Source organism: Ambystoma mexicanum, chromosome 3p, assembly GCF_040938575.1.
Source record: "Ambystoma mexicanum isolate Mex_15411 chromosome 3p, UKY_AmexF1_1, whole genome shotgun sequence".
Taxonomy (NCBI): Eukaryota; Metazoa; Chordata; class Amphibia; order Caudata; family Ambystomatidae; genus Ambystoma; species Ambystoma mexicanum.
The window spans coordinates 1,144,933,612-1,144,956,842 of record NC_090925.1 but is presented as its reverse complement, the minus strand read 5'-3'; the positions used below and the strand labels follow the sequence as shown (position 1 = coordinate 1,144,956,842).

Sequence of the window (23,231 nt, the reverse complement as noted above, 5' to 3'; positions counted from 1 at the left end):
GCCACAGTAAGAAATGGCTTGACTGGCTGCATTAAAATGACAGTCTAGCTACATAATAATACTTATCATGATTGCTTTATCATAGATGTCCATTAAAATATGCCATGCCTCCCCTCTGGGTCCCCCAGCAACTCATACACGCATCATGAAAACTGCAGCAAACACTTAGGAGAGTGTTCTTAAATGGTTCAAATCTTTCCTTACAGGGTACAAAATGAGTGAAGCTAGGGGGCTTCCGTTTGGACACACTCCCTCAGTGGTGTGTCATTCCACAGGGGTCTTCCCTCTTGCCACTGTTATTTAATCTCTATTTATGCCCCCTCTTCAATATTATAAGAAGCCACAAGGTCAATTTTCAATCTTATGCTGGCGATACCCAAGTGTTTCTCAGTTTGGATGATATGGACAATTCTCTAACAAGGGTTAGTCAGTGTTTGCAAGAAGTGGGAGAGTGGATGGCATAAACTGACTAGAGTTTACTCTGACAAAGACAGAGGTGATGTTGTCTGGCCCAAAACATCTTATAGGGGAGAACAGAGGTCCCCCACCACTATCTTTTTGGGGAGTAGAACTAAAGTATGCATTCAGGGTTATGAACCTCGCTTGCATATGGCAAAAGGACCTAGGATGTGAGGAGCAGGTATAAGCAAAAGTACAGACCGTCTTTTACAACCTTAGGCTTCTTCAGTGGGCTCTACCACATATTCCTCAAGTTCACCATGCAATTGCTGTGGGAGCCCTGGTAAATTCTACGCTAGACTATTGTAATAGTTTTTTGGCTGGGGCTCCTACCAAACAGACACATATACTACAAAAAGCTCAAAATGCAATGGTTAGATTATTTTTTAGGGTAAAAAAATCCACACCAATTTCGGGTCTGCGTCACTCAGTTCATTTGTTAGCAGTGGAGGACCGGATAAAGTTAAAAAATGGCTGCATGATCTACAAATGTCTTAATAATCTAGCAATCAGATATCTGGTGAATAAACTGAAGCAGAACTCTCCTTCTCGGTCATTAAGATCAAAGAACAAGTACTTGCTGCCTGTTCCTTCTACTCGATGCGTATCTTGTGGTGACTGTAGATTCTCTGTCTTTGGACCAAGATTTTGGAACAGTCTCCCACTGGAACTGAGGGGACTTGACTCTCTGAAGTCATTTTGTAAAAAAACGAAAAACCGTTCTGTTCAAATAATGGCTTAGACAGAGTATCTAGAGAGAGAAGAGATAATCCATAGTCGGACTATAACAAGGTTAGTTTAATTCCATCAGTGCCTTGATATGATTTGGTTTGTTTTGCTGCACAGTACACATGATTCGCACATAATTAAATCAGTCAATCAATCAATCAATCAATGTGATTATGTGTGCTTGTGAGGTGCTGGGGGGGGGGGGCAAGGAGTACACATGGTATTTGTTTTACTAGGCATCTATCATAGTTGACCACAAAAAAAAATACCATGTCTGTTCACATGGTCCTCCCCAGCGCCTCGCATGGGGAGCTGATTTTGGTTGATGAACAACCCCCCGGTCAGAATAAGCTCCCCATCCAAGTACAAACATACGTGCACACGCATTCACACAACCTTCACACGCAGCATGCAGTCCCTCTTTCACACACACATCCATCATCATACACTCACTCATTACACGCAACACAAGCATACTCACATACATACACATATTTAAATTAGCATATCTTTTACCCCGGTCTTGATTTTCCCACCCAGCACTCCAGCTTCTGCGTAGCATGAACAGGAAGCAGGAAGCAAAGAGCACTGATTCAGTGTAGCATGAGATTAAATACTGTTGACTTTGAAGTCATGTACATGAACTGCACTGTTAATGCAGTGAGTCTGAACACATTAAAGGATCCATAGACATGTCCTACAGTAGAAGGCGACTACGGTAGCTCAGCAGATTGAGTGCCTGTTGCTAAGATGTTATATATTTAAAACTGACTGTAAATCATATGACATTTTGCGATTCCTTTAAAAAAAATAAAACAAGTGTTATAATATGTGTTTGGTCAGGGGATGGGTTGGGGTGGTAGTTGCTTATATTCAGGATGAGGGTGAGGGAATTTCTGCCCACATAGTGAAAATCAAAAGCCACCACCTCTGAACCCACAGTTAATTTCCTAATAACGTCTGCCAGCACAATAGAAGCATGTATTTGTGACTAAGCAGGTTGACAATCATATAACTGCAAAAAGGAAGGGGCACAAAAATCACAGGTATTTGTGTGGTAGTCCGCTCACTTGAAATGTTACAATTTAAAATAGAATTGTTGCTTTTTGGCTCAGAAAATAAGACAGGTCGAATAAAAACATGATTATCATCTCTCCCTATAGTGAATCTGGTAACGGATTTGTCCTTCCCAACCACATTGTTAGGTTTGCTCATTGATACAGATTTGTCAATGATCATTTATGTATTAAAAAAAGTTAATTTGGCTCATTATCAGCATTCTCTTCTATATAGGATCTGAAACTGCATTCCCCCTAATAGTTTTGGTTATGTAGTTGCATCGTTGTACAGTGTAATAATGATGCTGGAATGCGATGGGCTTATCGAATAGTATTCTGAGATCCCTAAAGCTAGATGTCAATGCTTTCCCTAAACTTACTGGGGCAAAACACATTCTGCCTCATCACAAGTTGGGTGGTAACCCTTATATGTGGCAATAATGATATTACCGCTGCAATTAAGAGTCTGCCAAATCACGGGTTTGGCAGGATTTACCCCCAGCCCTGAGCTGAGGCCAAATCTGCCCTGATTTTGCGGATTTTCTGCGCTATTACCGCCGCACTAATCCGGCCGGTGGTAATAGCGCCGAAAATTTTCCATGGGGAATGGGGAATTCCCTAAGTTGCCCAATGGGGAATGGGGACTTACCAATCCGCCAAACCCGTGCTCTGGTGCAAATAGGGCTGGGGGGTTTGGCATTAACGCTAGTAGCCCTGGCGGTATTACCACCGGGGATACCGCCCAACTCGTGATGAGGCCCAATTGACTCTATGTCACCAACCTTGATGACTTAACATTGGCTCCTGCTTCATGAACGTAATCGTTTTAAACTAGACTATTGAATTTGTAAAACCTTAAAATTAGGTTACCCTCTAATCTTGACTTCAAAGTGCAGCATTTTCCATTCATTATTTTTGGGAAATACTGAAATCATTTATTTCCCCAAATGATTATTAATAGTCTTATGTGCTTAGTTTTATCTTTCCCATTAAATTATATTATTCTACATCTTAATTCAAGTTTTTATTCATATATCTGTTTTGATGATGGTTTTACCTCGGTTTGTTTGTCTCGCATTCTTATATTGTGATGGTTCTGTGTTATTTACTATGTTGCACAGCACTCCGATAATCAAATATGATAAGGCCTGTGCAATATAAATACCTTCAAATAAATTAAATACATTAAAATATATCGGCTAACTTTGATTTATTTGCCCAGACAACAATCAAACCCCTTTTTATTATGGATTGGTTTCGTCTATTATTACACACACTTCTCATTTCCTGGTGGGACACAGGTAGTTTTGATATTTTTTCAGTTACCACAGACCACCCCTTCACCCTGGATAGGCAGCTATGCATTTGATAACCATGTTGGTTATTGGCGCCAGATTATTTGACAGTATTTCAGTTGATCTTAATCAGATGGTGTAACATTGTGGTCAAAGAATCGCATACAATGGCTAATAGTTTCCACATACATTTCATGAAGGAAGGGGCTATTTGTCATACTTTTAAGGCCCAAAGAGCATAGTCTTCTCTAACTCACTTCCTCAGGTACTTCCTAGTGGCCTAGTTGGTCTGACACTTGCTTGCAGTGTTATTCACATGTGGGCTGGGACTTCCTGGAGCTATTTAAGAAGGCTTCTGATCCCACCTCCTTTGAAGCCTTCATTATTGTGCATAGAGCCTGTTGAGGCGGCTAATTGTTCCTTTGGATCTCTCCAAACCGTGATGAGTTTTGATGCCATTGGGTAAGGGGGGAATGTATGGTTCTTCCCTGTTACTCTGCAGTTTCTTTCCACTCTCAGTCCTTTGTCTGCTATCCCCCATTTTGCTGGGTTACATTTGGGGTTGATGGGTTGGTTGTTGGGTGTCCAGTTCCTTTTGGGAAGGGAAAACTCTAGTCTATACCAAATTTGGTCACAACTCCATTCTGCTGCTTCCGGGTTGGATTTTCCTGTTTGTGTCCAGCAGCACTCTGGGAGGTGCAGTCATGGTCTCCTGCTGCCTGCCCTAGTTTCTTTGGCACTGGGATGTCTGTCAGGCTTCAAAGGGGTTAGATGTTCACATATCCTAGGGTGTTCTGAAAAAGAAGAAAAAGAAACCTGGTCAGGAGAGAAGCTCGTAGGTATTGGACAGGGACAATGGTACCAATAGCCCTGCATATCTCCAAGCTCTCTGAGGAGCAATGGACTGAGGTTGCTATTTAATCCCCATTCCACCACCTGAGTAGATCCAGCCCTAGCTGTACCACGATAGGCTGTCTATCCTGGGTTGAAAGTGGTCCCTAAACCCCTCAACAGATTCATATCAATGACTCTGTTGAAATTACCTAACTACTTCTGGAGTCAGACATACTTCAAGAAAGATTGTCTTGAACATACGGCAGTGCAACACAGTGGGCAATGGATTTGGATGAACATTCCTTGCTTGCAGGGTTCCAGTTTTACCAATGAAGCCTGGACCAATTATATCTTCAAGTTGATATCAAATATATCTTCAGGTTGCTAAGTCCGATCACTTCTACACTTCACCCTTGTGACAAACTTGTATAGTTCTTCATTTCAGGACGAACTGTATAATTTTTTTTCAGGTACAAGGTTTATGAATAGGGACGTGGTGGGCTGTCTTTGCGTGAAATGGGCTTGAATCACTGTGTTGGCCAACATTGTTAATTTCATCACTGGTGGCCATTTGAGTGAGTCTAGATAAATAACTTTATAGAATAAAAGTATTTAAATAGTATTAGCATTCAAGCAATAGGGGCTTAAAGCACATGCCTAATCTGGTGCTGTTTTGGAGGATTACACTGTATGCAAATAATATCGACTGAAAAGCAGCACATGTAAAGTGTTCTCAAATATATCTATTTTTGATTCGTCATCCCCTTTGGTGTTCTTCTTAAATTGCTAGCTTAATGTATCCAAAACCCTGTCTTCAAGTACCAACCAGTTCAGGGCTTCCAGGATCCCATATCACAAAGAGTAAATCTATCCAGATGCCGGGCTAGCACTGAGCGTCTTCTTGGTGAGATGCAGAGAGAGAAATAGAGGGGCCCATTTTGATCTGAGTTATGGTGATTCCCCTTTGCTTCTTTCCTTTTTGCCTGTCTTCTCCTATTGTATTTTCAATCTTTAATTCTCATTCCTTCCCCTGCCTTCTGGGCCTGCCCAGGGCCAAACTTAATACCCGTAACCATCCTGGTCTGACTGGCTAGTTTGCAGTGGTTAGTTGGTACCTCTCAACAATTAGTCTTTAGTTCTTCTCCAGATGTTCCCCACTGTAAATACAGTCTCCTTTGTGCCCTTGGCTTCTTTCAGCTATCCCCCTCCCACAAGTTGGTCTCACTTCTTCAGGTCTTTTGCCAAAGCTACCTCCTCAGTATCACCTCACTCTTCATAACCCTAGCTCGCTAGACTTTCTTCCCTATCTACTCCTCCCCCTCGCCAGCCTATGCTTTCTGTAATATCCTCAGTTCAAAAACGGCCTCCAAATTCCTTCTCCATCAACTGATGTTGACGGATTGTGGTCTCTGGGTTTAGTAGAGTGCAACCCACCCCTCCCCCGGTCCCCCGGGCATGGGGTCATTTTGAGGGTATGCATCTGTCATCTGAAATAGGAGAACCTAGGAAAGGCAGACATTACGGCTCCTCATCGGAGCTTACATTGGGCTTTAGGAGAAGGATCAATAATCTGTCTAGCCTATCCACCATTTTGGAATGCACTTCTTACTACCTGTTGTTGCATAGCACTGCCTGGGGCGGACACAGATCTCCTACTTTCACAAATGTGAACCTGCAGCTAGAGAATCTCTTGACTGCCTCTAAGATCCTCTTGAAGGTAAAACAATCTGTCTCTTAATAAAATTGCAACTTTGTATCTTCTGCCAGTGGGCACTCTGTCATTAGACAGTTCATTAATACAATGGTATCATTTTTAGGCAAACATGCTGCAAGCAAAACCCCAAACTAACAGTCAGCCACACCAGAGCCGAGTCTGTGCTGCCTAGGGTATCACAGAGACAGTTTATGAGGATGGGTGGTTGACTGTGTCAAAGGCAAAAGAAAGATCGAGGAGGATCAGTACAGATGGACTGTTAGAGTCCAGGTTAGAGAGCAGATTTTCACTGGTGTTCAGGAGAGCAGTTTCCATGCCTGTGGATGCCCTGAAATCAGACTGCTTGTCATAGAGGCAGCCAGCCATTATAGCGTGAAGGGTCAGTTGGGTGAGGACCAACTTCTCCATGAGTTTGCCCAAAAAAGAGGTGATCGACATAGGGCTGTAATTAGCCAGGCAAGAAGGGTCAGCAGACAGCTTTTTTAGGAGAGGGTACACAAGAGAACATTTAAGGGGTTGAGGGAAGGAGCCAGTGGCAAAAGAATGGTTGCAGAGGTCAGCCAAGGCTGGGGTGAGATAGGCAATGATGTCCTTGATGGTTCTGGGGGAGCAGAAGAGCACCTGTTTAGTGGAGACTTTCATACAGCAGACAACTCTAGAGATCTCATCTGGTGCAATGGGAGAGAAGGAGAAGAATATGGGGGAGGTTGGGGGCTTCGGAGGCAAGAGAAAGGGGGTGGAGAGGAACAGATGATAGAGAAGACAGGTGTTCATAGTTTTAGAGAGGTGGGCGGCCAGTGTAGTGCAAAGGGCCTGGGAGGGAGGAGCTGAGGAGGAGACTGCAGTAGGATTGTCAAGTTCCTTGCAAATTTTAAAAGTTCTGTCTTGTTATTGGTGGCTCCAGAGAGGCAGGCTTGGATATGAGGCCTCATCTTGGAGCAGATCCTGAGATGATATTGCCTTTGGAGTAGGTGGCAGACCAGTTTGTCAGGGGATGAGATAGATGCCTGCCACTTCCTATCTGCAATTGTGTTTCAGAGCTGCCAAGTCAGAGTCATACCAAGAGTTGCATTTGGAAGCAGGCTTCATGTGGATCCTCATGATGGGGTCAAGGATGTCCAGGGTGTTAGAGAGAGAGAGATGGAGGTTAGCTAGAACAGAGTCTGAAGAAGAGTCAAGCGGAGGGGGATGAAGGAAGAGGCAAATGCTGCAACTGACACATGCTTCATCGGTGGAATGGCAGAGAAGGAGACCGGCAATGTGGGTGGAGGCATCATCAGGGGACTGGGAAGGTGAAGGTGGTAAGAGAGCAGACAGTGGTCAGACCAAAAGAGAGGGGTAGTAAAAGGGTTAGAGAGTGGGATGTCTGTTGAGATGAGAGCATCACTGGTGTGTCAGGCAGAGTGAGTTGGTCCAGAGGGAAGAATACTGAGGGAAAGAGAGTCAGAGGTCACAAAAGAGTACAGTAGTCACATTGGGAGAGTCAAGATGAATGATAAAGTGCACAGGGAAGATACATTTGGGGGAGGAGGCAAGAAGAGAGGAGCAGAGGTCTGCCCATTCTGAGAGGATGAGGGTGGTAGGTCTGGTGGGCTGGTAGATGGTAGCGAGAGTAAGAGAGAAGGTAGGTGAGACAGATAACCTGCAGGCTAGGCTTTCAAAGGATGAGTAGGTTTGAGTGGGGATAATGGAGGCAGGAACCCACTCAGGATAGATCAGAGCATTCCGCCACCAGGCCAGGAGGGCCTGGATTTGGACAGGATCTTGTAGCCCGCGGGGAAAAGAGTGTCAAAAGCAGTGACGGAGCAGGCCTTGATCCACATCTCTGTGAGAGCAAGGACATCATGGTCACTTTCTTCGAGGAGGCAACAGATGTCTGAGGAGAGTGCGATAGCAGAGCGAGAATTTAGGGTAGCTGAGTCAAGCTGGTTGTCTCCTTTAAAAGATTTGCAAGGAGGGTTATAGTGGTGGGGTGCCATCACTGGGGGGCAAGGCGGAATGAGACAAGGAGGAGTGGCAAGAGAGTGGGGAAGTTAAAGAGAAATGGAAGGGATTGGCAAAAAGGAGGAGGTTAGGCGGAGAAGCCCTCGGCCATGATAGTGCCATTGTGATAGACATTAATGGTGCACTTGGAGGATACAAAGTGAGCCAAGAGCACTTCCCATCCGGTACCACCAATAAAGGCTGAGGTAGAAAAAGGGGATAGGACAGAAACCATATGGGGAGTCCATACGTCAGAAGAAGGAACATCTACGAGAATGTCATTGATATTCTGCCTGGAGGAATCATTGATGTCGGTGTCTGCAATGGGCAGACCAGGATTGGATCTCAGGTGTGCCTTTGTAAATGTCTTCCTTCCCGGCTTTGTGAGAGAAGGGGGATAAGTGATGGAGAATCAATTAGAATAGATAGAAGAAATGGAGACAACCATGGAGGCAGAGACAAAAGAGGGGGGAGATCAGAGAAAGCAGGGGGGAGGGATCGGAGGCACTAAGCAACAATAGAATTTCACCAGACGGCCAAACAGATAAAATCAATTAGCACACAGGAATGACAAGATTCAAAGATTTTCAGCAAAATGGAAAACAAACCTAAATTTGAATTTGCCAGAAAGCACTAAAAAGCAGTTCAAAATGGAGGATGCAGAACACAACTAATTTCACATTTTCCGGAGAGCCCTAAAAAGCAGTACAAACAGACCCTCCCAAGTGTAAATGGGTCTGTTTCTCTCCTCCAGCTCACTCTCTACCTGTGGCATCCCTCAGGGCTCTATCCGATCACCATAGCTCTTCAACATCTTCCTGGCCTGTTTGAAAATGAGGGGAGAAGGTGGAGATCAAATGGGTCAGTGATATTCAGATGACACACAGCTCTCCTTCAAGCTGCCATCCTCTGTCCCCTCCCCCTCCTCAGTCATCCCTGATAGTGTGATTGCTATTCAAGCATGGTGTTCTGCCAATGAGCGCTACCTTAATGCCAGTAAGACGGAGATCCTTCTCATTGGAATGCCTGCTCTTTGCCCCCCCACTCTGGCCAGCCTCCTTGGGTCCCCTCCCCTCACCCACGTGTGAGGCAAAAAACATTGGGATCATCTTTGACTTCTCTCTCTTCTCTCTCTTTCTCTCCACACATCACAGACCGGGGCATTCTACATTTTCTCACCTTCCCCCAGAAGTGCAACATCTCCAGAGTCCTGGTTCTCTCTGGGCTGGACCACTGCAGTAGTCCCTCATCAAATTGTCTCTTTCCTCTCTTCTCCCCCTTCAACTAATCCAGAATAGGACGGCAAGACTTTTCCTTGGCCTCAAGCCGAGGGACCGCATCTCTACAGCCCTAAAATCTCTCCACTGGCTCCTGGTGACGCAAGGATCAAATTCACAACCCTTTACAGCATCCACAAGGCTGTCTGGGGGCTGGGTCCTCTTTACATCCAGCTTTCCCTCCCTAAATACCTCCTTTGGTCCTCTGGCTCCAACTCTCTGCAGGTCAAACATTTAACCAAGCAGAGAGTGGGAGGTAGATCCCTTTTCTCAGCTGGTTCCTCCCTCTGGAACGGCTTCCCTGCTCCCCTCAGACTTGTACCGGATCATCTTAAATTCCAGAATCTTCTCAAGACTTTCCTTTTCTCCTCTTTCTTCCCTCTCCCCCTCCCGTGCTAACTCTCCCTCTGCCACTGCCACTGGGGCCTGGTCCCTTCAAAGTCATACAAGGGTCAGTCCACCCTCTACCAGTCCCCCCAGCATCCCTTGCCAGCACTTGCCCTTGGCCTCCCCTCTCTGGACTAGCCCTAACCTGGTACACCCTGTCCACTGCACTCATCATCCCTTCCCTCTCTTTCCCCTGGCACTTGACATTTTGGCCCCCAACACTTTCCCTCCCCACTCCCTTTGGGCCCCCAACTCCTGCACTTCTCCCGCCAACCCCCATACCACTGCACTTATCACCTTGTCTTGCACTTGCCCGGTAGGATTGTCACAAGGCCAATTTCTGTTGTTCTACTTTCTTCACATGCCCCCTGCCCCCCCCAAACATGTCTTGTGGCACCAGGAACCACTTGTGTATAGGCGCCATACAAATGTCCAGTGAATGAATAAATAACTAAAATAAACACACTGATAACTTTGTTTCACACATCAACAAACAGGGCTCAGGGAGCATCTCTCTGAGTCTTTGGAATGACTTTTCTGCTTCAGGATGTTTTGCAACTCTAGCAGCACGAGTCTTAAATGGATCTTCTGTGCAAAGCTAACTGCAGAATAATAATTCAGTTGTTTTTTTCGTGGCATTTGGGTATGGACACAGGGACCTTCAGGTTCCTTCAACTTGGGAGGAGTCTGTATAACTGGCTTCTTTGACTGTCCTTTGCCACATGACAGCGGCCAAGATAGGATAACCAGGGAAGCCTTGCGACACCACCCGAGTGCCCAGCATCCACTTGCACAGAGGAGCAACCAGGCCTAAGGGTTACCACCTTGTTGTTCCCCAGATTTATATAGAGGACTTTATTGCAGAGGGTCTCCGGTTTGTGTTATTTCACATTTCCCGCCCATATAGCTCTCCCAAGATGGTGCTACTGACCAGTTGAGCATGGTAACTCCTTAGTTATAGAAAATTATGTTGTAAATATTGAATCCATCAGCTAAGTGGCTTCAACCTCCTCTGTCAAGGGAAACAATGCCACACTAAGTATATACTAATCCCGGATGAGATTAATTACCTTAGCAGTTGTATTTAAAGAACATCTTAGCTAGTTTGACAGCATCATGCCAGCCTCCTTCCTATTTTGCTAACAAAAACAGCATTAGTTGTGAATTCAGATTCAGTAGTGTTCCTATTACATGTGAAACTTTGTGTAATTTAGAAGCTGTAATTATGGTAATTTAGGATCCCAGGAATAGATTTACATTCTAAAATGCTCACTTCATTATTCTTCTCATTTCTGATTCTGAATCCTCAGTTCTTTGTAAATCAAAGAACATCTTTGGCTTCATAGCATGTGAAGCACGATGAGACCAATGTAATGGTTTAGCTTCTGATCTTGGTACTTGAAAATTGACAGAAAGTGATCATTTAAAGTTACAAGGAAAAATCTTCTTTTGATTTGTTTATGTTCTTATAAAACCTCAGCAGAGCATGATTGTCCTGAGCACGGAATGTGCTTGTGTGATTCTCATTCTCGCGGCCCCCCTCTCCTGAGTAGAAAGAAGGCAGCACAGTCCTGCGTGTTCTTTATTCACACGGGGACTGTGCTGTCTGCTCTCTACACTGCAATGAGTTTGCTGTTTGTTGTGAAGCCGTTTGGCTCTGCAACAAACAGCAAAATAATGGGAGGCAGCAGGGCTCAGAAGTGAGCTCTGCTGACTACCGTTTTCAGCTGGCAACGTGGACATGCTGAATACCAAGAGAGGACTCCTCTCCTGCCTGTCAGTGTGTTCATGTTGCTCAGCGTGAATACGCTGGCTGATAGGAGTGGAGTGCTCTCCTATCAGTCAGCAGCATCTCTACTTGTCCGAGTGATGGGAGGGCCATCTGCTTTTGAAAGGTGCATGGAGGTAAGTTTAGTGTTTATTTTTTATTAAATGTGTATAGATGTGTAATGAGTATGTATGTGTATGAATGCATGCGTGCGTGCATGTTGGTGTTTATGTTGGAGTCAACTCTGTATTTGGCTTTTATGAATGCATGCATGTAAGGAGTTATGTGACTGGTGGATGAGTGCATCTATGAAAGTGTGGTTTATGAGTGTGTGTGCCAGCCCCCACCCCTAAATTTAGCAGCCCTGCGGGCCACATAATTAAGCAGTGGGGTCACTGCATCGGAGGTGCACCTAGGCTAAACTTTCGGGGGGTGGGTTGGGACTAAGACTTCAAATGTTGGGAGAGGGCCAAACTTACTGTGGGTGTATCTAACATCTTTCCACATTCAAATGATACTATTCTGGTGAAGCTTCAATGTTAAATTAGCTATCTCCTTCATTTCTGAAACCCTGCACTCAACGACTACTGCCAGTGAGAATGAGATGCCTCATATCACCATTTCCCTTCTAATCACTCCCCTGGTATACAAGTGCTAACCTCACATCACAATTCCAATTACCTAAATATGTATGCATATGAATGCAGGTGCTAACAATGAAATGTTTTATGTTAGTAATTGCAGGGCCTTTCTTAACACTGAATCCCAGGCACCGATTAACATCTCTGTCCTGTTGCGTCTGACCACAGCTCCTATTGACAGCCCGGCAGGGGCTGGATGACAGTTCTGAAAGAGGATAGTGAGTGGGGCCATTAAACCCATTGCACTGTCGGTCTCCCAATTGAGGGAGGGCATCTAGGCCTTTCAGCTTTTACAGTTAAAATGGGCCCCCAAGCAGCTGCCCCCATTTTGGCAGTATTATGACACAGAAACCTACTGATAATCTGCAGCTTTTAACCACCTTGCTGCATTACTTTGACTTTATTATTGATTTAAGCACTCTGCAAGTGCCTTGGCCTATTTTTCCAATCTGTAATGTAAGGGGTGCCCCACAAACATCAAAAAGAAACTGGCCCCCACCAGCCCTGACATATCTTCCGCCAGCCCTTCTCCCACGTCCTTCCCAATTCCCTGAGCCCAGCTAGGAAGCTGAATAGCTATTGTACCTTCCCTTTGGCCATTGTCACACCTTTCACCCCAATTCAGAGGTTGTTTACTTTCATAATGCTATGCTAGTCTCGGGAGAGGTGGGCTATCTAAAAGCTGAGAACAGAAGTTGTGAGTTTGGCTTTATCAAAGTGAGTCTGTTGATATTGCGTGAATATGCTTTTGTGCTCTGCATGTTTGATGCTGATGCTGCTCCTTAATGTGTGTTAAGTGCTGGTGACACATCGAAAGAGGCCATCTGCCTCAAAGTGGGAGGGCTTCAGCCCTCCCCAGCCAAGGGCTGGCACCGCCCATGCAGCCAGGTCGAGCCAACAAAGCCTAACATTTCAGGAGGGGGCTAGAGCCTGATCTGCTCAAATGTGTTGCTCCACTGCACAGATTCCTTTTGTTTGGGTTATTAGGTGTGCCACCAATAAGCCAAAACTATTGCTTTTGCGAGAAAATAGTGGTGGAAATAGACTTTTTTTTTTACTGTGGCATCCATCTTACTGCAGTGAAAGGACAACGACGGTAGGATTAGGAGGATGTAAGGCAGGTATTGTAATCACCCACATGAACATAATGCCTGTAAGTCTGAGATCCTCCTCATTGGGACCCCTGCACCGGCTTTCCCCATCTCATTCTGGCTGCCCTCCTTGGGCCCTCTTCCTTTACCTTCCTGTGACGCAAAAAACCATGGTGTCATCTTCGATTCCAATCCCCATTCCCCTCCCACTACCTGGCACTTCTCCTTCTAGATACCCCTTGCACTGTAGCGCCGTCGCACTTGCACGATCTGAATGTGACAAGGCCTAGTAAGATCATTTGTATTGTCTTCCCTTGTCTTGTCATGACTAGAAACACTTGCGTACAGGCGTGTTGTAAATGATGTATGCCATATAATAACATTTACCTCTTCCCCTCAGAGGATTTATCATCAGCAAAGTTCAAAATCTGCACCCCTTTTTAAACCTAAAAAATGCACTTCAATATTTCCAATACAGTGTAACATTGACAAGGGATTTCACAAGGGCTCCTGCTCAAACCTTCTAGTGGCCTTGGGGGGAAGTGCCTTGTTTTCGAACCTAGCGAACACAGTTCAAAGCCCTGCGCAATGTAGTTTAAAGCATGAACACACCACAGCATTCTAAAATAAATGTATAGTGCACATAGATTTCCCAGGATTGTGGAGCTGGATCTGAGATCCTGTGTGTAGTATTTTGCCAAATTCCAGTCCTGATGACAGCATTGAGAACAGATAGGGAGAAATGGCAGATGGGGAGGGACACAAAGCTTGTAGATGTTGTTTAGTTATTTGTCCATCCAATGACTTTTCATGGCCATGCTAATCCCTATGGCAATTCACACCCAGTTCCTGCCCTTCCCACCCAAAACACTTCCTTATTGGAACTCTTTGAGCTAGCTTTAATCAAGCCTTGTCATCAAACTTTGCCCTCACAGTGTCTGTTAGTGTTTTTTCAAATGAGACTTCTGAGAGTTAATGACTTAGTTGGAGTTGTAACCACAGTACCAGTCCAATGCAAATGTCTTGACCAGGTCTGCTTTCCATCACTCTATTTAAAAGCACTGTGCGTGTCTTTTACTGAAGTCCTGTTAAAACAAACACTGACAAAGCCAAGGGTTTTGGCTTGTGTATAAGTAGTAGGCATTTTCCAAGCACTGATGTTAGATGCTCAGGTACTCAAACCATTTAGCACCTGCTAACATTAATGGTTAGTGAATACCCATACAGCAGTCAGTGCCTTTCCCATTCCTACATGAAAGCCCAAACTGTTAGCATTGCCAATGCTTGTTTTTCTTTACCCTTGATGCACAGGACTATACATCAAGGTTAAGGCAAACATACTATTTTGCTGAACTGGCCCACCTCGAATTCAGGCCAGTCTAGGCAGTAATAACACTTATGGTGCACAGTCAGCCTCGACATACTTTCTGCGGCATGGCATTTTTACAGGCTGGGAGTCCGTACATGGTATTATTGGCATATATGGGTGAATATATTTCTGTAATAATATATGTTGTGTGCAAAGGCGGCATGAAATGCATTGGAAAATGTTCCTGTGCACGGTTGATGACTTGCAACTATTGGGTTTTTCCATGTGCTACCATACAAAACCAATTACAAACTGTATGGAGTTCTACCCAATTTTGCAAAGAAAGTGCTGTAAAATGCATAACTGTAACCCAATGTTTCAAACATTTTCTTAGGAGTGCAAAACCCACTCAAACAACCCTTGTTTGGTTTGGGATCCCTCCCTGTGCTCTGTCGATCCTGCATAATTAGCTTAAACATTTAAGCCTCTTCAGTTCAGAAATTCACTAGCCTCCACTGTACATCATCGTATCTGAGTGTGTTTTAATGTGCACTCAGGGACAGGGTGCTCCTTAATGCTGGCATCATGCACCACATGCCTTCATGCCATCCCATATATATATATATATATATATGCATATGATACAAAAGCTAGTCTGACATAAACCTTTCTGCAGTAGAGAAATCTAACTTTGCTGTAGTTGATGATTTGCAGTAGTAGAAATAAACCATATTTGGGTTCCTCCACACAAACTCAAGGGGAGATTTCTCGAGTCTCCAATTTGCGGGGATGCCACAGCTGGCCCAGTGCAAAAAATCATAGGAGGGCCTCACCAAATGTTTTGCCCCGTGCCGCACCACATCTTGTGACAGCCCTGGCAATGCAGAAACAAATTACTTTGTGAAAAGAAATTGTAAGTGTTTTGTGGGCATTTTTGCTCATCAAATTTCAAAGGTCATCTCTGCATTTCCTTGTCTTTCCTTCATACCATTCAAAAGTGTAATTCCGTCGTGGAATACACTTTTCTTATTTGCTCCATATTGTGTGGCTTTATACGGCACAGAACAGGTGTATTTGTAAAGTGCATGTTCACCCACGAAGCAGCATCTTGGTGATAATAACAGATGTTTATTGTTACCCAACTTAATGGTACTCATTTTATCAACCTCAGAAGGATGAAGAGCTGAGTAGACCTGCCAGGATTCGAACCTGTGACCATGAGTCCACTGAGCCACAGACCCGGACATAATGGGGAACACGTGGGGAAGGTGTCATTCTATTAGGAGATTTACATTGTCTTACTGTACATAGACCTCAGAATCAGGCCCTCGCCTGGTTTCATTACAATGTTCCAGGTTGAAACAACTTGTGTATAGTCGCATTACAAATACCAAATCAATACAAAATACAAATGCTGATGTTAACAGTATATATATTGGCATTCATTTATTTGGTTTAGCTTGCAAATGTGTTGTCAAGAGCACTTAATACACGCAGGCTCTCTGCCATCACTGCATAGAGTTCATTAGGTTCCATCACTGCTAGATGTTCAGGAGATGGATTTCTTAACGGTAACTATGCCTTTCTGTGGGTGTTACCCCAGTGGTTTGAACAGATACTCTCCCTATTCTTTAGAATGTCAGTGGAGATACATATGGAATATTGACCATCGCATATGCAGACATTCCACTGTAACTGCAAGAAGCAATACCTGTTGCATACTTAACTTGAAACCTATTGTCTCTTGCACTGCCCGTTGCCACTGAGTTTCAAACGGCTCAACTGCCTTTAGCGAATAGAACAATAACACATTTTTTTGCGTGAGGAAGCAAGACAGTGCAGAGCAACACAGGTTCGTATCCTGGCCCTGCACTTAGAGAACTGATCTCCAGTGTTCAGCACTTAATACAAGATTAATTCAGTTGACTCTGTCAAATAACATGTTCTGAAAGGTTCGCCATTATTTCTTCTCTGCTCTGACATTGTTTCTTACGTTGTATGGTGTTTGCTACCTCCTATGTGATACAATTTGATCTGCTGATTTTTACTTGGTTCAACCTTTGATTGTTCCTTCATGTATGTTGCTTCTTGAGATTTTATTTTTACCCTCAAGCCATGTGCACACTAAAAGCATTTGAATCTACACCTGTGTGATCTGCTTGATGCAACCCTCCAGCAACCCTGAACTCATCCGCACTCTCAGGGCAGACATGTTCAGCAACAGGCCCATGCAGCCTGCCAACACCTGGAGTTCCCATTTGGATACAGATATCTCATGTTGCCACATAACCCATAAAGAAACATACTATCAGACAGAGGGCAGACTCTCAACATACATATGGGATTTGCAGTGCTTTTGGTTTTTGTTGTTGCTGCGTCAAACTCAATCAGTGTACATGATCCCAGGTGTGCTCCTTATTTTTTGTTCCCTACAGCACTGAGTCTGTGGTCTGCAAACAATGCAGTTCTCAGATTGCCTATGTGGGTATGCATGAAGCCAGCAGATTACTGTGCTTTCTGCTGGAAACAGTGCTGAATTCCTTCCTTGTTTTTTCTGTGACGTCCTGCAGCCGGTGTTGGTAGGGCAGTCTCTGTGCAAACTATTAATCAACAGGGTTGCATTTCTGTTTCTGGAGATGGATGGTTCTCTCTGTTGCTTAATAACAATACCAACATTAATGATGCATCGTTCTGACTAGAAGGGATGGAAGAAGGCAACGAGTAATGGGCTCGTGGTACGCAATATTCCCTTCTCTGCATACTAGATTGGGAGACCTCTGGGATCCCCTGCATACATTTCCATGGTCAAGTGTTAGATGGTAGGTCATGGGAACTACCCCCATGGGTTCTCTAGTCCTACAAATTGTACATTGTCACAGCTGTCATGGGCTGGCAATTGTTCAAATCACTTTCTATTTAGGTGTTGAGATGACAGTTTAACCTAAAACACCATCGAGAATGTTCAACTAATTGTGATGTTCATATCACCTTTGCTTGAGGGCTACAGCTTTTTATTATATTTTTCTTGAAATTTTCGTCACAGGGGAAATATCTAAAAGTTGGCTTAAGTCTATATTGATTCCAATATTTAAAAAAGGGTATTGAGTACTTCCGGCTAATTATCGCTTATTAGCGATGACAGATTCTAGTTCAAAGGTTGGAGAAAAAAAAAAGATTAAGACTGAAAAGAAATTTACAAACCAACAAACAGGCTTTTGCTTTGTCGATTATGCTGAGGCTTTTTTTCCACCATGAACCGTACTATCTTGTGGAAACAATTAGAAAAGTGGGGATTACATCCCTTAGTACTTTATTTTCTTAAGGTCCTTTATTCTAATGCTACAGTGCAGTTGAGAGCAAATCAAGATAGTTGGTTGTTAGAACACGTTGAAATAAATCATGCATTAACGCAAGGATGTTTGCTTGCACCAACTCTTTTTAATTCGTATATGACAGGTTTGGACGAGAACTTCAATAAATGCAATAATGTTCCTCTGTGCGTGGGACATCAGCCCATTTTGTGTTTGTCCTCCACGGTTTATACATGTTATACTCAACCATACTACAATTGGTTTAAAACGCAGTCTCTTAGCACTCCAGGAATATTCAGCAGGAAATGGCTTGGTCATTAATCAGAAGAAAACTAAGACAATGATCATACAGCCAAATAAAAAGAAGACAAATAAAATTATATGGAAAATGAAAATGTCCCTATAGAATTTGCAAATTTAGGAGTTATCATCTTTGATTCGCTTAGCTCCTCACATTTAGCAAACAGGCATATAAACAAAACAAAGATAAGATTTAATGTTGTTAAGAGCTTTATACATCAGAACAGAGGATATTCTTTTGAAGACCTGATACAATTGTATAGAGCTAGTATTGTGTCCTACACGTTTTATGGCCTGGAAGCGTTTACTGACAAAGAAACTAATTGACTAAAGACTCTTGAGGAAAAGCTATGGAGACTAGGATTGGAATTACCCTAAAGACTCTTGAGGGAAGGGTATGGAGACTAGGATTGGAATTACCCTAAAGACTCTTGAGGGAAGGCTATGGAGACTAGGATTGGGTTTACCTAATTCTGTGCCAGTTGTGGATATTTGCTCAGAATGTGGGCTTTTATATCTGTCTACACAAGATTACAGCGTGCATATGTTATGTAAAAATGGTTAGACAAAAGGATAACAGTGATTCACTGTTTTTAACTTTGAAAACTATTTAGATATTGCCGAGCCCACTGATGCATTGAAAAATTTAATAGATGAGATTACTGTTTTTTTTTCTCAATGATATTGGGTTTAAGATGGATATTTTGTTGAATCTTGGATTGGCTTGCAAAGATTCAAAATTAAAAAAACTCACTTGGGAAAGACATAATAATATGACTTAGCTGCTAAAACTGCTTACTCTTCTTATGTTCGACAAAGTTTCACTGTCAATGCCCCTTTTTGCTATTAACGGGAAATACAAAACACTAAAGTTAGAAGCTTTGTTATGTCACTTAGATTTGATCAATTGCCTACACTTTCTAGGTTGGGAGCATGGACAAGGATGCCGTACTTAGAGTGATTATGTTGATTATGCAAATTGGAACTTGAGACACCTCGACATTTATTCAAGGCTTGTTGAAATTCTGATGAACTGCGTAATCTCCAATTTGATCAACCTTGGGTTTATACATTTTCAGGAAATAATTTGGTTATGAATTGTACTTTCATTTATGTCTGGCAAATGGTAATTAGGCATATTGAAGAGCTTTCTTAAATTAGAGTTTTAACATATTTTATAATTGAATGTATTTAAATAGAGTTTTTTTTAAACATTGATGCAGTAATTGGTCTTCCATTTTTTATAAACTATGGATGCACTGTTTTTATTGGCATTGCATAGTGATATTATGTTGGTTTTCTTTCTTTCTTTCCACTCAATATTATTTTATTTTATGAATGACTGTGTTTTCTAGTGTTAAAAGGTTAACATTAACCATCATACTATAACAAAACAAATTAGAACTTTAACTCCACACAAATAAAAACTAGCAGGTAGCAAGAGTGGTGACCACAGAAACACGACACCAGAGTTGTTCTCCATACCTTATATAATTTATTTACCAGGTTTTTTTAATATAGAGTGTGAGCAAGACAACACATGTATAAGAGTGCTGTGCAGATATTCTTAAATATAAAAAATATACAAACAAAGAAAACCTATACATAAAATCCATTACGTTTTAATTCATTTCAAGTAGTCTGGAATAATTTTTGGCTTGCTAGGCAATGCATTCCATATTTTTATTGTGGCTCCTGTAAAAGATTGATTCAATGATCTTTTGTATCTGTGAACTTCCAAATGCAAAGATTCTTTATTCTGAAAGCCTGTAATGCCTGTTTTCAGGAGTAGAGAATTATTCAGTTGCATTGAAATGTAGATAAAAACAAGCTATGAGATTATGCACCAAGACTAAAGAACAAGAATTTCAAAGTCCATCCCTAGTGGAAACACTAGTCTTTAATGATTTGGTGTCCACGGTCCATCATTAATGCTACAAAGCAAAAAGGAGAATATTCAGCAAATTTACCTCACACACACACAACAATTCATGGTGCTAGATGTCTTGTCCTTGCTGAAATCTTTCTCCAGGCCGTGGTATTTATTCTGGCTTGAACCCTAGAGCTGACACCGTCTGACCTGGAATGGCTCAGTTATATAGGACAACTGTACTAGTACAAGCACCATGGGTTTGAAGGACAGGAAGCCGATTTCGAAGTGAATACTGATTCCCAATGGAAGCCAGTGCAGTTCATATAGGGTGGGGGAAATATGATTGAACTTCGTTCCTTGGCCACAAGTTGTGCTTCGACATAAAAGGCAGGATTTCAATTGGAGTAGGGTACATTGGGGGATCACAAAGAGAGCAGAACTGCTACTATTGATGTGCAAGAGGACAGTAGGCTGAACAACCGTATGAAAACACTCCTGAGAAATGAAGGAAGCAGAGTCAATTGAAAATCAGCAACATATGATTTCTTAATGATATGTTCAAACATGAACAATTAATTGTCAATGTTAAAGGCCAAAGATCTGATTATGTGGGTTACATTGTGAGAACTGACGTTTTGGACCATGTGTAGTGGCATTAAATATCATCAGCCAACAGAAAACATGCAGTATGTGAATCATTGAATTTCAGATTGGCTAAGGATATCCAGACTTCAATATCTTTTAAGCTGTTTTTAAGTTCAAGAAAGCTATCTGGTAAAGGATTTTTCAAGTAAAGCTTGGTGGCATCGGCATACTAGTGAACAGCCCCCTTATATCTCAGAAAAAAATCACCAGGTGGTTGACAAGATAGAACCCTGGGGAACAACACAAGGGCCTGATAAGGTAATGGATGACTGGTCTAACTCAGCATTCGCTCCTTTACATGAGTTGGCAACCTTCATACTCCCACCAAGCTCTGGTGTGTAGCGTCAAGCTGGCTTTAGCTTGATTTCACTTGACTTGCCGTTAATTGTAATCCTTAAGGCAGGACACCTGACTTCTCTACCCTGCCTAAAATGCTTGCCCTGTCTTCCTTCCAGCTATTTTTCCACTTGTATAGATTATTCCTCATCTAACAGCAAGAAGGTCAACTTGAAAGTCAATGTATCCCCAATGCTGCAACTTCTTTTTCTGTCTCTATTACTGCTTTTTCTCCTGTTTCCTGTATCTGAATTCTTTGAACCCTCAAGGAGAAGCTGCTTTCCATGTTTCCTTTTAAATACAGTGCTGAACTGGAACATCGATTCAGCAAGGGCTTTAATTGGTGGGTTTGTTTTTCTGACATCAACTCTACTCATGATTGGATCTGGCAATCTAGCTCCACCTTCTTCTCTATACATCTACCTTATACTTTAGATGTTGTCTGGGGATTACTTTTCTGGATTTCCCATGCCTCAGTTCCAGTGGCAAGCAATGCGTAATAGTGCAGTCACCATTTTTGAGTCAAGTTGTATATTTAATGTCCCCTGCCAGTCTGGTTTTCAACACTCCCAATGTTCCTGAGCACCCACCGCCTGCAGCATCTTGGGGAGCTGCAAGACAGTCTGAGATCCTGTTTCTAGAGTGCAGGCCATACCTGGTTCCTTGAATATCCTCTCAGCCCGAGCACCAACGAATCTGGGAATGTTCAAACTGCCCACAAACTGCTGCCCCTGACTATCAATGATGGGACTGACCACTTGGGATGTTGATGTCTATTCTATGGCAATTTCTTTGAGGTCTCCCCATTAATCTCTCCTTCGTCTGCCTCGGCAGGAATAGGTCTATACCTCCGACTTGGTTTTATACTCTCTCTTGGTCCCCTGATGCCTGCACAATCCTCCATGAATGGCTGGGACAGTTCTGGGGGATCCCTCGTGTACCACCCTCAGTGCTTGCATTGTGGAGTGTGTGGCTCACCCTAACCCTTAGAGCATTGCAGTCCTCGAATGAGGCTGTTAAACAATTGGCATTATCATGTAGGCTACCCAGGTTTATGTTTTAGCATGCTGTACAACTGCTTCAACACAATTCTGTATACAAAAATCATGTTGTTGAGACATTGTATCTTGCATGACCCAACCCTGACATATAGAAGATCAAGTCACACTGGACTACGAAGCTCTTTAACCCTGCATACACTGAGACTCCAATCATTGCCCGCATGCTCTGCATTACTCTGAAATGATCTTTACATTCTGTGTAAACTAATAGTAATAGTTACAATTGCAGAAAGTATTGGTTATGCCAGAGGATCTTCATCGAAACATTTGCAGTGAAAAGTCACAATCTAATTAGACTAGTTGATTATCGTAATTCGCGGAAATTCAATTTTTCTTTTTCTAATAAAAAGAAAGGGCTTGCTGCTTCACATTAACGTAATGAGTGTAAGGAGAACGCATGTCTGGCTTGAAGATACATCTCTTGACCCCGTGTGTTGCCGTACATTTGCTATAATAGGCGCTAGTCATTTATGTGAAGGTGACCACATATTAAAAAGCTGGCTATGGAAGCTATAATGCAATTAGCCAGCATACAAGACCCTGCATAACAATGAAAGGAATAGCTGCCAGTCACCATGGGGGGGATAACAGAAACCTCTGCAATGGTTCTAGTGCAAAATCATTGCCCCAATGCAAAACACATTTCCTTTCAATGCATTTTTGCACCGGGAAACGCTTGCCCTAGTCCTATGCAAACATGCATTCAAAGAAAATGGACCTGATATACAAAAGTGTTTTTTCAATGGGAAAAGCCAATTGAAAATCACTTTTGTAAATGAGGCTAAATGTTTATTTTTGGACTAGAGCAATGTTTGCCCTTGCGCTACTTGCATTGCACCAGCGAAAAACCTCTGTAATATAACTTTTTATTTTTAGGACTGTCGCAAGAGAAGTACAATGTGGTCTAAAAATGTTGAGGAAATACAATGTAGAGGCCTCTAAATTCCAGACCACCTAGGTCCGAGTTCTTTATCTAGACTCTCCTTTAGACATGTGATTTGGTGTTCACACATATTTACAAACAGTTAACACTTTTCAGAGAAGTCTACCAGCAACTGGCATTCATGTTTCTTCTTGATAATCCAAGTATAGCACTATGATATTGAACAGGTCTCCTATGTATTTGGCATGTGTACTGGCTTCTATAGATATTTACTTGA

General features: G+C 42.8%; 1 protein-coding gene across 2 annotated transcripts in view; it reads left to right on the top strand.

The window, feature by feature from the left end:
• Nucleotides 1-23,231, top strand: part of FSTL4 (follistatin like 4) — a 2,447,383-nt gene that overhangs the window by 1,138,444 nt on the left and 1,285,708 nt on the right. The window lies entirely within an intron of this gene.